The 13,882-nt window shown below is 37.8% G+C and overlaps 2 long non-coding RNA genes across 3 annotated transcripts in view; one reads left to right on the top strand and one right to left on the bottom strand.

Moving 5' to 3' along the window:
- Nucleotides 1-13,882, top strand: part of LOC150087069 (uncharacterized) — a 180,030-nt gene that overhangs the window by 144,034 nt on the left and 22,114 nt on the right. The gene's annotated exons all lie outside the window — the stretch shown is intronic.
- Nucleotides 8,167-13,882, bottom strand: part of LOC150087068 (uncharacterized) — a 90,615-nt gene continuing 84,899 nt past the window's right edge. Inside the window, exon 3 of the long non-coding RNA XR_016546867.1 lies at nucleotides 8,167-8,353. This is a non-coding gene — a long non-coding RNA (uncharacterized LOC150087068). The remainder of the gene's footprint in view (nucleotides 8,354-13,882) is intronic.

Below are 13,882 nucleotides of genomic sequence, written 5' to 3'. Positions count from 1 at the left end.
AGCATAAGATATTGTGTCATCATGATCTCGATCATGTCTATCTAGGTCTGGATCAAAAGATCCATAAGTGGACTGTTTAATTTTGTCCATGTTTGCTCCTTTTTGCCCTGGGAGGGTGACTTTCTTCTCCCAGATTTCCAGCCCCGCCACGTGGAGGCAGGAGCGGTGCCACCAGTGACCAAGCGATAAAGGAAGGTTAGTAGTTAGTGCGTTAATAAGTAATCCTATGTACAAGAAGAAAGGTGTCTTTCCTTTCTGTTAGGTACGCTAAATTCTTTACTTTAGAACAGCAAAATTAAATAACTGTGAGAAACGAAAGATACTACTATAATTATCAGCCGCTCTTTGAGAAAATCGCTTTAATATCACTTAGAAATCGCTATAGTCACTCGCTTGGCACTCGGGGCCACCACCAAATACGGAGGATGCGGAAAGGTCAGGGAATGACCACCGCATATCCCCGGAGCAATATGGCCTTAGTTGCTAATGCTCCTAAAAACCAAATAACAAACAAACTACAATGTGGTCAAAGGAACTGGATGCAAAAAATAATGTTAATATTATATACTTGGAGATCAGGAAAGCTTTTGATACTGTTACACAGGGAAGACTGCTGTACAGTTTGAAGCGGTATGGCATTAAGGGCAAGTTGCTTTAATGGATAGGGGGATGGTTGAGTGGGAGACTAGGCAAAGAGTGGTAATAAATGGACACTGCTCTACGTGAACTAATGTTATTAGCGGAGTCCCCCAGGGTTCGGTGCTGGGCCCATTGTTGTTTTGTGTATTTATTAATGATATTGATGAAGTTATATCAGGCCTAATGTCCAAGTTTGCAGATGATACGAAGATTGACAGATGCTTACAGCAGATATAAGGTAGTCTGTAATCAAGCCGCAAAGGAGATTAGGCAGGCGAAGGCAGATTATGAGAAATCTTTGGCAAAGGACGCAAAGAAAAACAGCAAAGAGTTCTTTACTTATGTAAACACTAGAAGGAAAGGGATGAATCAGATCAGTCCACTTAACAATAATAAAAAAGTTTGCAGGGTTGTTAATGACACTAAAGACAGTATGCTATTGTCACAGGATCTAGTAAAGTTAGGCAAATGGGCTGAGAAGCGGCAACTGAAGTTTAACATTGGCAAATACAAAGTACCCCATATGGGTAGCAGTAACCCAAGAGAAACGTACCAACTGTGTGGTACTACACTCAGGGAGGTAAAGAATGAAAAAGATCTGGGGGTAATTGTGCAGTCAGATATGAAGTTCTCTGAGCAGTGTAGATGTTTTGGAGTTTTGTCAATGATATATAGGAATTTTGCTAGCAGAGACAAGGACGTAATTATCCCTTTGTATAATGCAATAGTCAGGCCACACCTTGAGTACTGTATACAGGTCTGGAGGCCTCATTTTTAGGAAGGAGTAGAGTTGCTAGAACAAGTACAGAGAAAGACAACAAAATTGGTGAGAGAAACAAATGGGGTGTGCTTATGAAGAGAGGCTTAAGTTCTGCAAGTTGCAGAACTTAAGCCTCTCTGGAGTCTAGACAACTGCGAGGTGATTTGATCGAGGTGTATAAGGCCTTGAATGGTTTGAGCAGGCTCAATGCTGAAGGGATACTTCCACTTGCTTAGATTAAGAACCTGAGGAGGCATTGATTCAAAATATGCAGAGCTTTGTCATTAGTTTGTCATTTAATGATATTAAGAGTAGGAGACCTGCAGAATTACTTCACAAGTACAGGTTACTGTTGAAAAAAAGCCGTGAATTAGGGTTGAATTTGAAAGTGTCTGCAATTCTGCCCAGACACGATAGGAGGGAGTATATGATGAGAGCCCTGTCGATCAATTCGGCCCTGGAAAGATTGTGCAAGGCTCAAGGGGTAGAATTTTTTTCAGCAATGTCGACTGGCTTGTACTTGTTAACAGGAGAGACTGCTTCTACAGGGATGGGATACACTTAAATAGAAAGGGTGCAAGAATGTTTGCTGATGCTATCGAGGCAGTGTTACGTGGGTCGGAAAACTGCTAGATTGGGGGGAGACAAGGACTAATAGATTACCAGTAGCCACTGGCAGAGGTGAAAGTGATTCTTGCACTGCTTCTATTGGAATGAGCCGCAGCCTGGAAAATAAGATGCAGGATATTTCAGAGACTGCTGGGAATCATTGGGGTACAAGTAAACACAAGAGTTCTGTTAGGGTAGCTAAGAAAAAGAACAGGTGCATGTATACTTGCATGTACACCAATGCTAGGAGTTTAGTAAATAAATTTGATGAATTTCAGGTATTGCTCAAAACATCAAAGGCAGATATTGTGGGGATTTCAGAGACGGTGTCACACAGATATAAGGAATGCAGAACTGGAATTTGGGAAGTACAAAGTCTACAGAAGGGATAGACAGGATAGGAAGGGAGGAGGGGTTATGCTATTAGTTAAGAAATACATAAAATCCAAGGAAGTGAAGCCAGTCGACATTGCTGGACAGTGCAGTGTCGAGTCAGTTTGGTGTGACATAAGCATCGGGAGATCAAAATTGAGAGTAGGAGTGTGCTATAGGCCTAATGACTCTGATGAGTATAATAAGAAACTGTACAGGGAAATAGAGTACGCCAGTAAATCAGAGTCTTATAATGGGGGATTTCAATTTCCCAGATATTGACTGGAATTTGTGGGTTTGGTCACTCCCACACTAGCAAGGCTTTTGTGGATTTATTGGATGATTGTTTTCTACATCAGCATGTTCGGGAGGCAACTAGAGGGAGTAATACTCTTGATTTGATTATCAGTAGTGATTCTTCATGCATTAAGAATCTGCAGGTAAATGAACCACTAGGTGTCAGTGATCACAGTGTGCTGAAGTGGGATTTACTCAAAGAGGTAACTACCATTAGGGGTAAAGGGAAGGGTTATTGCTTTCGTAAAGGCAACTACAATGGACTGAGACAGTATTTAAATTCTATACAGTGGGACCAACTGATGATGTTACAAACAGCAAATTCAAAATGGGAAGCATTCAAAGAACTTATCTTGGAAGCTACGAGGCTTTACATACCAACTAAGAAATATTGTTCAAGGTTTAGGCCTAAGTGGATGTCAGATGAACTAATGAGACATATGGCAGAGAAGAAAAATGAATGGGATACATAAAAATTAACACGTGACACAGAAGCCTATGATAGATACAAGTTGATCTGTAACCAAGTTACAAAGGAGGTTAGGCAGATTACGAGAAATCTTTGGCAAGGGATGCAAAGAAAAACAGCAAAGAGTTCTTTACTTATGTAAACTCTAGAAGGAAGGGGATGAATCAGATTGGTCCACTTGATATCAATGGGTCAACTGTTGATGATCCTGCTCAGGTAGCTAACAAACTAAATGAATATTTTGCATCGACATTCACACATGAGGAGTTATTCAGCTAGGGGAATGCCAGAGGTGTGTTCAACTCTGGCAGTAAGCTAGAGGATCTTGTAATAACTGAGAGTAAAGTGGAGGAGAAATCGTTGAAGATAAATACAAGAAAGGCACCTGGGGCGGATGGGATCTATCCAGTTATATTAAAGGAGGCAGCAAAGGAAGTAAGCAATCCGTTAGCCATAATTATGAGAGCTTCCTTGGACTCAGGGGAAGTACCCATGGACTGGAGATGTGCAAATGTAACCCCAATTCACAAAGGAGGATGAAAGGGCGACACAAGTAATTATAGACCTGTTAGTTTAACTTCTGTTCCCGTAAAATTAATGGAGGCACTGGTTAAAGAAGCACTGCAGGATCATCTAGACAAGACTTCGGTTATAGCTCGGACACAGCATGGTTTTGTTAAGGGGAAGGCTTGCCTGACCAATTTGATTGGATACTATGATGCAGTCACAAAACATTGGATGCAGGGAATAACTTTGATATTATATACTTGGATCTTAGAAAGGCTTTTGATACTGTTGTACATGGAAGACTGCTGCACAAATTGGAGCAGTGTGGCATTGGAGGCAAATTGCTGCTATGGATCAAGGGGTGGTTGAGAGAGAGAAGACAGAGTGCTAATCAATGGACACTGCTCATTGTGGACTAATGTTATTAGTGGAGTCCTTCAGGGTTCAGTATTGGGTCCATTATTGTTTTCTGTATTTATAAATGATATTGATGATGGTATATCAAGCTTAATGTCCAAGTTTGCAGACGATACAAAGGTTGGCAGGGTTGTCAAGGACACTACTGACACTATGCTACTGCAACGGGATCTGGAAAGGTTGAGCAGATGGGCTGAGAGGTGGCAAATGAAGTTTAACATTGACAAATGTAAAGTACTACATATGGGAAACAGCAACCCCAGAGCGACGTATCAACTCTGTGGTACTACACTGACAGTGGTAGAGAATGAAAGAGACCTGGGTGTGGTTGTGTAGGCAGATATGAAGTTTTCTGAGCAGTGCAGACGGGCTGCAAGAGTAGCTCATGGTGTATTGTCGATGATATCTAGGAATTTTTCTAGCAGGGATAAGGAGGTGATTATTCCCTTGTATAAGGCAATGATCAGGCCACACCTAGAGTACTGTATACAGGTCTGGAGGCCTCATTTCAAGAAGGATGTAGAGATGCTGGAACGAGTACAGAGAAGGGCCACAAGATTAGTGAATGGAATAAAAGGGTGCTCTTACAAAGAAAGGCTTAAGTTTTGCAAATTACAGTGTCTGGAGACTAGGCACCAGCGAGGTGATCTGATAGAGGTGTATAAAGCCTTGAATGGTTTGAGCATGCTCAATGCTAATGGATTCTTCCTCTTGCTCAGAATAATCACTTGAGAGGGCATAAATTCAAATTGAGGAAAGACAGATGTAGGATAGACGTGAGGAAATTTGTCTTTAGCCAGCGGGTGGTTGGTTGGTGGAACAGGCTTCCATCCCTTGTCATGGAAGTTGATAGCCTAAATAAGTTTAAGGCTCAGCTGGACAGGTATTTCGAACGAACAGAGGGGTGAAATGGAAGTGGTTATTATTTATTTATTTTTTTTTTTTTTTTGGCTGATGCTGCATAAGCTTGCTTTCTTGCATCAAATGCCTCTACTAATGCTAATGAGCCAGCAGGTAGTTGATTTCTGGAACAGATTTCCTCTGTTGATGTGGAAGTTGATAGCTTAAATAAATTTAAGGCTGAACTAGTCAAACATTTGGTGTGACCAGATGGGTGAAATGGGAAAGGGTTTTTTTTTTTTTTTTTTTTGGCTTGTGCTGTATAAGCTTGCTTTCTTACATAATATGCCTCAACTAATGGCATCTGATATATTTCAGATGATTCCTCTGGAGATACAATCAAATGGATTCTGAAACATTCTTATTTCCTTTGCATGCATATGGAAATCTTTGAACCTGTTCTTGAATTCCTCCTTAAAAGTTTTAGTGTGTCTATGTATCTTTTTAGAGAAGACTGAGAAATCGTTTTTCCATTAGATTGTATTTCTTTACAGCAAGAGAAATGCACAAAATTGCATTCACAAAATTGTTTCACCAAAACATTCAGTTTCCCTTCAAATGCTTTCACCTCAGTAAATGTATCTGAAAAAAACTTTCCTTTGCCTTGTAACCTTAAATTTAAAATATTTGGATGCTCTGTGATATCAGTTAAGAAAGCCAAAGTCATTCTGAGTCAGAAAATTCCGTTTGAGTTCTTTTTCTGTTAGAAATATATTAATTTCATGACGAAGAGAAAAATACCATTTAAGGACATTTCCTCTACTAAACCACCTAACTTCAGTGTGGTTGAGCACATCCTCATATTCTGCATTTATCTCAGATAGAAAATTTCTAAACGGCCTGTGAATCAGTCCATAATGCCTGATGAAATTAATGCTTGAGACAACAACATTCATCATATCTTAAAATTTAAAAATTTTCCACATAAAGCCTGTTTCCACATAAAGCCAGAATGATACAATGAAACTGCACAGGAATGGTACCATTAACTTTCACTAATTCATGCAACTAACCCACTTTTTCTTGCATCATCAGTTGTCACACTTTGCATTTATCAATGTTAAACTTCAGTTGTCACTTCTCAGCCCATCTGCCCAACTTTTCTAGATACTGTTGCAGTAGCTTACTGTCATTAACAACCCTACTAACCATTGTATCATCTGCAACCTTGGGCATTATGCCTAATATACATTCATCAACATCGTTGATAAATATACAAAACAACAATGGGTCTAGCACCAAACCCTGGGGACTCCACTAATAACATTAGTCCACAAAGAGCAGCATCCATTGATTACCACTCTCTGTCTTCTCCCACTCAACCACCCTTTTATCCATAGTAGCAACTTGCCCTTAATACCACATACTGCTTCAATTTGTATAGTCGTCTTACATGTGCAACAGTATCAAAAGCTTTCCTGAAATCCAAGTACAGTAGGCCCTCGATTTAACGGACTAATTGGGGGAAGGGGTATCTGCTATTACAGAAAGTCCATTAAATTGAATGTATTTCAAAAACATATATTAATAACGAACTTACAATATACAGGATGTATTAAAATGTTATTATTATGTATAAGTATGAATAAAATATTATTACAATATACATTGAGTAATTTATATACACCACCAAGAACATCTGTTAAAAATAAAAATAAATTGACGATAGGAACCAAACCTAATTTTAATTAAATACGTCAACAACTATACAATGTAACTAATGGAGAGTTTCCACCACTTTTTTTTTTCTCTCTTAAGAGCTCACACAAAGCTGTTTTCAATGTGAATAGTTTTTTCATTTAAATCCATTTTAGAGGGAAAAAAATAATTTAAAATTCTTAAACCCCATTGAATAAAAAAAAAAAATGCAAAAAAAGATACCGTATTTCTATTTCTTCGATTCTAAGATGCCACGATTGTAAGACGCACCTTAATTTTAGAAAAAAAGCTTTGATTCTAGGAAAAAATAAATAAATAAAATAAAACACTAAAATAAATCTAACAAATATTTTTATTATAATAGAATTCAATAAAATAAAATAGAATTCAATTTACTAACAACAAGAGTACTGGTATTTATCAGTAGGTATGTTATTCATCACTTTCTTCTGAGCCATCGTTATCTTCATTATCTCATAACATATCATCTTCTGAGCCATTGAGAGCGTTGGTGATGCAACATTTTTTAAATGAGTGCTTGACTACTCTTTCTGGGATCAGCTTCCAAGCTGTTGATACCCATTCTGCCAATTTTGATGCCGGCACTTTCTTAATTTTTCTGGAAGGTGTCAGCGGAATGTTGTCAAGTCAACAGCCAAGATTCATATTCCTTTCTCAAGTAATCCTTAAATGGTTTGTTGACTGAAACGTCGAGTGGCTGCAGTTGGCTAGTCGTGCCACTAGGAATCACAACCAAAGTCACCACGTTTTTATTTTTGACTCATTCAGACAAATATTCAGACAAGCACTAGCATGCTAGGTGAGTTACAAAGACTTCCAGGATGTCTATTCCACACAACATTTAGCCAGTCTTCCATAACCTCTGACGACATCCATCCATTTTTTTGTGCACACCAATAACATCTTTGGGGAAAATTTCATTCTTCAGCATGATTTTTTGATTTAAAATTAAATATGGTAGCAACTTTCGACCATCAGCAGTGATGCATAGCATCACAGTGATACGCTTCTTTTCGTAGCCCGTGCTTATAATCTTGATTTCTTTAGCACCTTTAGCATTGACGGTCTAATTTTGAGGCATATTGAAGAATACTGGGGTTTCATCAGCATTTCCAATTTGACTAAACTCACAGTTTCTTTTTTTTCCTTAATTTCATCACTGAAACTCAATCACTTAATTTCATCACTGTCGCTGAAAGTTAATCAGCTGAAATTCTGCAGGACCAATGATCAGGATCCTTGATGGCTTCTATGGGAATGACTTCATCCGCTGCTTCTGATTTTTCACCTCAAATAGAAGCATAATTTTCTTGTTCCACTATAGGTTTGTTTGTGATTTGGTTTTTAGGAGCATTAGCAACTAAGGCCATATTGCTCCGGGAATATGCGGTGGTCATTCCCTTGACCTTTCCGCATCCTCCGTATTTGGTGGTGATGGGCTCGAACCCCGGTCTAATCAAGAAGCGTATGCTACGCACTGCTGCTCCTTCCCACCTGGCTATGGAGACGCTTCCACTATAGGTTGTCCCATTACTTTATCATCATCAGAAATTTGCTGCGATTCATCACCTCTTTCTGCATGTATGATAGTTGTAGTACTTTTGCAATACTTTAATACTTACCTTCTTTCTTGTTTCTTCTTGTTTTTCTATTCTTTTTTTTATATTCTGCTCCACTTAATTTTTTCCTCGGAAACATCTTACCTGGGCAAAGAATTCAATAATTTTTTTAATGATTTTAAAAATTAATATTTAGTGTATTTTGCTCTAAGATTTTGGGATAAGGTAAAGAAAGCCAACACGAGAACGAAAAGAAATGTCGGATAACTTATGAGGAAAATTAGTTTCCCGACGCCAGACTCTAGCGCTGCTCACTCGGTAAACAGACGTTAGGTGTTAGCGGTCTGGAGACGAAATCGAGAAGGATATATTGATTGACAGGTAGGCATGGCAAACGATGAAATGATTGGTGCCGAGTGTGACAGACGACAAGCTACTGTGTAGTCATTGGTTGGCATTATGTGTATTTATGAGTAAAGAACGGTGCATAATAGTTTTGTGATGAATGGCAAACAGGTAATAGTAGCGATGAATCTTTTAAAGATGGAAGAAATTTGTAAGGAAAATAAAAGGTTGGTTGATTTTTTGATGAAAATTAAATTAATAAAAGTTTCGTTCAGTTCATTTATGTTCATTACGTTTTTTTCTCATTATTAAATGGAGATTTTTGGAGTTCATGAGTGTTTTTATTATATTGTTGGTTTAGGTTTGGCTACAAAAAAAGGAAAAGGTTTCCTTATTATTAGTTATATTTTTAACATGACCTTAAATGGTAGGTTAGGAAATAATAGAAAAGGTTTTCCTTATATTTTGTGACCTAACCTTAAATGTTAGGTTAGGAAATAATAGGAAAAGAAAGAAAGATTCTTTGTAAACTCTAGAAGGAAGGGGATGAATCAGATTGGTCCACTTGATATCGATGGGTCAACTGTTGATGATCCTGCTCAGGTAGCTAACAAACTAAATGAATATTTTGCATCGACATTCACACATGAGTTATTCAGCGAGGGGAATGCCAGAGGTGTATTCAACTCTGGCAGTAAGCTAGAGTATCTTGTAATAACTTAGAGTAAAGTGGAGGAGAAATTGTTAAAGATAAACACAAGAAAGGTACCTGGGGTGGATGGGATCTATCCAGTTATATTAAAGGAAGTAAGCAAACCCTTAGCCATAATTATGAGAGCTTCCTTGGACTCAGGGGAGGTACCCACAGACTGGAGATGTTCAAATGTGACCCCAATTCACAAAGGAGGATCAAAGGCTGACACAAGTAATTATAGACCTGTGAGTTTAACTTCTGTTCCAGGAAAATTAATGGAGGCACTGGTTAAAGAAGCACTGCAGAATCATCTAGACAAGACTTCAGTTATAGCTCGGACACAGCATGGTTTTGTTAAGGGAAAGTCTTGCCTGACCAATTTGATTGGATACTATGATGCAGTCACAAAGGAACTGGATGCAGGGAATAACTTTGATATTATATATTTGGATCTTAGAAAGGCTTTTGATACTGTTGCACATTGAACACTGCTGTACAAATTGGAGCAGTGTGGCATTGGAGGCAAATTGCTGCTATGGATAAAGGGATGGTTGAGGGGGAGAAGACAGAGCGGTAATCAATGGACACTGCTCATAGTGGACTAATGTTATTAGTGGAGTCCCTCAGGGTTCAGTGTTCGGTCCATTGTTGTTTTCTGTATTTATAAATGATATTGATGATGGTATATCAAGCTTATTGTACAAGTTTTCAGACGATACAAAGGTTGGCAGGGTTGTCAAGGACACTACTGACACTATGCTGCTGCAACAGGATCTGGAAAGGTTGAGCAGGTGGGCTGAGAGGTGGCAAATGAAGTTTAACATTGACAAATGTAAAGTACTACATATGGGAAACAGCAACCCCAGAGCAACGTATCAACTCTGTAGTACTACACTGACAGTGGTAGAGAATGAAAAGGACCTGGGGGTAATTGTGCAGGCAATATGAAGTTCTCTGAGCAGTGCAGACGGGCTGCAAGAGTAGCTCATGGTGTCTTGTCAATGATATACAGGAATTTTTCTAGCAGGGATAAGGAGGTGATTATTCCCTTGTATAAGGCAATGGTCGGGCCACACCTTGAGTACTGTATACAGGTCTGGAGGCCTCATTTCAAGAAGGATGTAGAGATGCTGGAACGAGTACAGAGAAGGGCAACAAGATTAGTGAATGGAACAAAGGGGTGCTCTTACAAAGAAAGGCTTAAGTTTTGCAAATTACAGTGTCTGGAGACTAGGCACCAGCGAGGTGATCTGATAGAGGTGTATAAAGCCTTGAATGGTTTGAGCATGCTCAATGCTGATGGGATTCTTCCTCTTGCTCAGAATAATCACCTGAGAGGGCATAAATTCAAATTGAGGAAAGACAGATGTAGGATAGACGTGCGAAAATTTGCCTTTAGTCAGCGGGTAGTTGGTTGGTGGAACAGACATCCATCCCTTGTCGTGGAAGTTGATAGCCAAAATAAATTTAAGGCTCAGCTGGACAGGTATTTCGAACGAATGGAGGGGTGAAGTGGAAGTGGGTTTTTTTTTTTTTTTTTTTTTTGGCTGATGCTGCATAAGTTTGCTTTCTTCCATCATATGCCTCTACTAATGCTAATATATATATATAGTGAATAGCTATTGACGTTATGATAAATGTGTATCTGCACGAGTGTCTTTAAAAATAAAAGTACAGTAATAAAAGATTAATATTTTGTTAACAAAAAAGTCATGCGCTAGTCCACCCATGATTCTAAAAAAAAAAGGTTAGGTTACCCCCTCTATTTCAGGAGGGGTTCAAGCTCCCATGGGATTCAAGTGTTTGTGAATCAATAAAGGTCAGGTGTAACCTGACGTTTTTTCACCATTAGGGCATATTATTGAACAAGAAAATAAAAATACAGTAACAAAAAAATTTATTTTTTTATGAATGTATTTCTAAATGTGACTGTGATTCTGAAGAAAAAAGGTTAGGTTATCCCCTTCACTTTGGGAGGGGTTCAAGCTCCCAATATATATATATATATATATATATATATAGTATATAAAACAGGTGAAAAAGGTAAAGAAAGGAGAAGAAAAAGGTAAAGAAAGGAAAAGAAAAAGAAAATAGAGAATAGATGTACCTGGACGCGCAAGGCTACAGAACAGGATACAACTATAAAATAAAACATAGAAATAAATGATAAAGGACATAGTAAGATGGGAAAGTTATTAACAACAACGTGCCATGCCTAATGGAAGATATGAGAAGAAAAGAATGTTAAGATCCTAATGAATTAAGTGGAAAAATTGGCTGAATTGATAAGCCAAATCATATTTACAAAAGCTAGAAAAAAGTGGTAATTAATGCATATTAAAAAGTAGTAATAAATAGAAATGAAAATAATGAAAATAACAATTGGTACATAGATCAGGTAATTCATCAGGGGACTACACCCGATCATGTAATTTTATACTAATTTTTTTTTACATGTGACATTAACAAAATATTTCACAGGCTAGCAGTATTAATTTTCCTCTTCTACTAACACCTTCACAGCCAAGGCCCTCTCTAAGAGGTTGGGTACTTACGAACCCAGCTTGCCTAGTATCTTTAAAATCTTTTCCTTCTCTTTACGTCTTTATACTTTCTATTCTGCTTTTTCCGTCCGTTGAACTATTAGTGCAATACGAGGGCGATTCGGACATTCCTTCTTTTCTTATTCTCGCTATTTTCGCCTCCTTTTTTTACTACTATCTTTTTTCCCACCCATACCTTGTATTACTTCCCTTTTCTATGCTGCTGCCTGGTACACCTTTTAATTACACCTTTTAATTTAACGGTTCACTTAAAATATACACACTGCGTTGGGGCTACCTCACTCATGTCTATGAAGGTTTCAAAAAATTTAAATTTTTATTTTTTTTTATTATTATTATTATTATTTTTTTTTTTTTAATTTATTGCTACCTCCATCGGCATGGGTTTGTATAGAAACGCAGTATTTTGGTACATGATCGGGTGTAGTCCCCTGATGAATTACCTGATCTATGTACCAATTGTTATTTTCATTATTTTCATTTCTATTTATTACTACTTTTTAATATGCATTAATTACCACTTTTTTCTAGCTTTTGTAAATATGATTTGGCTTATCAATTCAGCCAATTTTTCCACTTAATTCATTAGGATCTTAACATTCTTTTCTTCTCATATCTTCCATTAGGCATGGCACGTTGTTGTTAATAACTTTCCCATCTTACTATGTCCTTTATCATTTATTTCTATATATATATATATATATATATATATATATATATATTATGGAAAGTGTTCATTTGGGCAAGTTACCATTAGTGCTGACTGCTACTAAAGTGATACTAAACAGATGTTATCGTGTGTTGTCTTCGCACACCAATCAGCACATCATTCGCCACATCTACCTGTCAATCAATATATCGTTCTTGACTTTGCTCCGGACCGATAACACCTACCGTCTGTTTACCGAGCGAGCAGAACTCGAGTGCCATATTGGGAAACTAATTTTCGGCATAAGTTATTCGATGTTTCTCGTCGTTCTCGTGTTGGCTTTCTTTACCTTCTCCAATATTTGAGTAATTTTAAACAACTCTTCTGTATAATGAGTTAAAAACACTTATATTCATTATTTGTGCTAATCATAAAATTTAACTCCTATTAAATTAATAAAAAGGTTAGCGATAGAAACGCTTTTCTAAATGATAATATTCTGTCTTCTCGTACACTGAGTCTACGCATCTCTTAATTTATTCCTGAATGAATCTTCCTCTTGCACAAATAAACAAGTACATTGTAGTAGTAGTAATTAAGGCATGTGATGCAAGAAAGCAAGTGTATGAGCTTATGTAGATCAACCAAAAAAAAAAACCAATTTCACACATCCATTCCTCTAAAAGTTTGTCTAGTTAATCCTTAAACTTATTTAAGCTATCAACTTCCACAATGATGGAAGTTTGTTCCAGCAATTAACTACCTGCTGGCTAAAGTCAAATTTCCGCACGTCTATTCTACAACTGTCTTTCCTCAATTTGAATTTATGCCCCCTCAGGTTCGTAATCTGAGCAAGCGGAAGAATCCCATCAGAATTCAGCGTAATCAACATATTCAAGGACTTATACACCTTGATAAGATCACCTAGCAGGTGCCTAGTCTTCCTAAAATAAGGCCTCTAGACCTGTATGCAGTACTCAAGGCATGGCCTGACCATTACCTTATACAAAGGGATAATCACCTCCTTTTCCCTACTAGGGTTTCTCTGGGGTTATTTCTACCCATATGCTGTACTTTTCATTTGTCAATGTTAAACTTCAGTTGCCACTTCTCAGCCCACCTGCCCAAATTTTCTAGATCCTGTTGCAGTAGCACACTGCCATTAACAACCCTGCTAACCTTTGTATCATCTGCAAACTTTGACGTTAAGCCTGATGTACCTTCAATAATATCATTGATAAATAAACAAAAGAACAGTGGGATCAACACAGAACCCTGTCCATTGATTTCCACTCTGTCTTCTCCCACTCAACCATCCTTTTATCCATTGTAGGAACGTGCCCTTAATGCCATAGTACTCCAATTTCTACAGTAGTCTTCCATGTGCAACAGTGTCAAAAGCTTTTCTGAAATCCAAGTAT

This window comes from Mastigoproctus giganteus, chromosome 4, assembly GCF_048544385.1.
Source record: "Mastigoproctus giganteus isolate SK-2022 chromosome 4, ASM4854438v1, whole genome shotgun sequence".
Classification (NCBI taxonomy): domain Eukaryota; kingdom Metazoa; phylum Arthropoda; class Arachnida; order Uropygi; family Thelyphonidae; genus Mastigoproctus; species Mastigoproctus giganteus.
The sequence above is the reverse complement of the archived record's forward strand: the minus strand, read 5'-3'. Positions and strand labels throughout refer to the sequence as shown.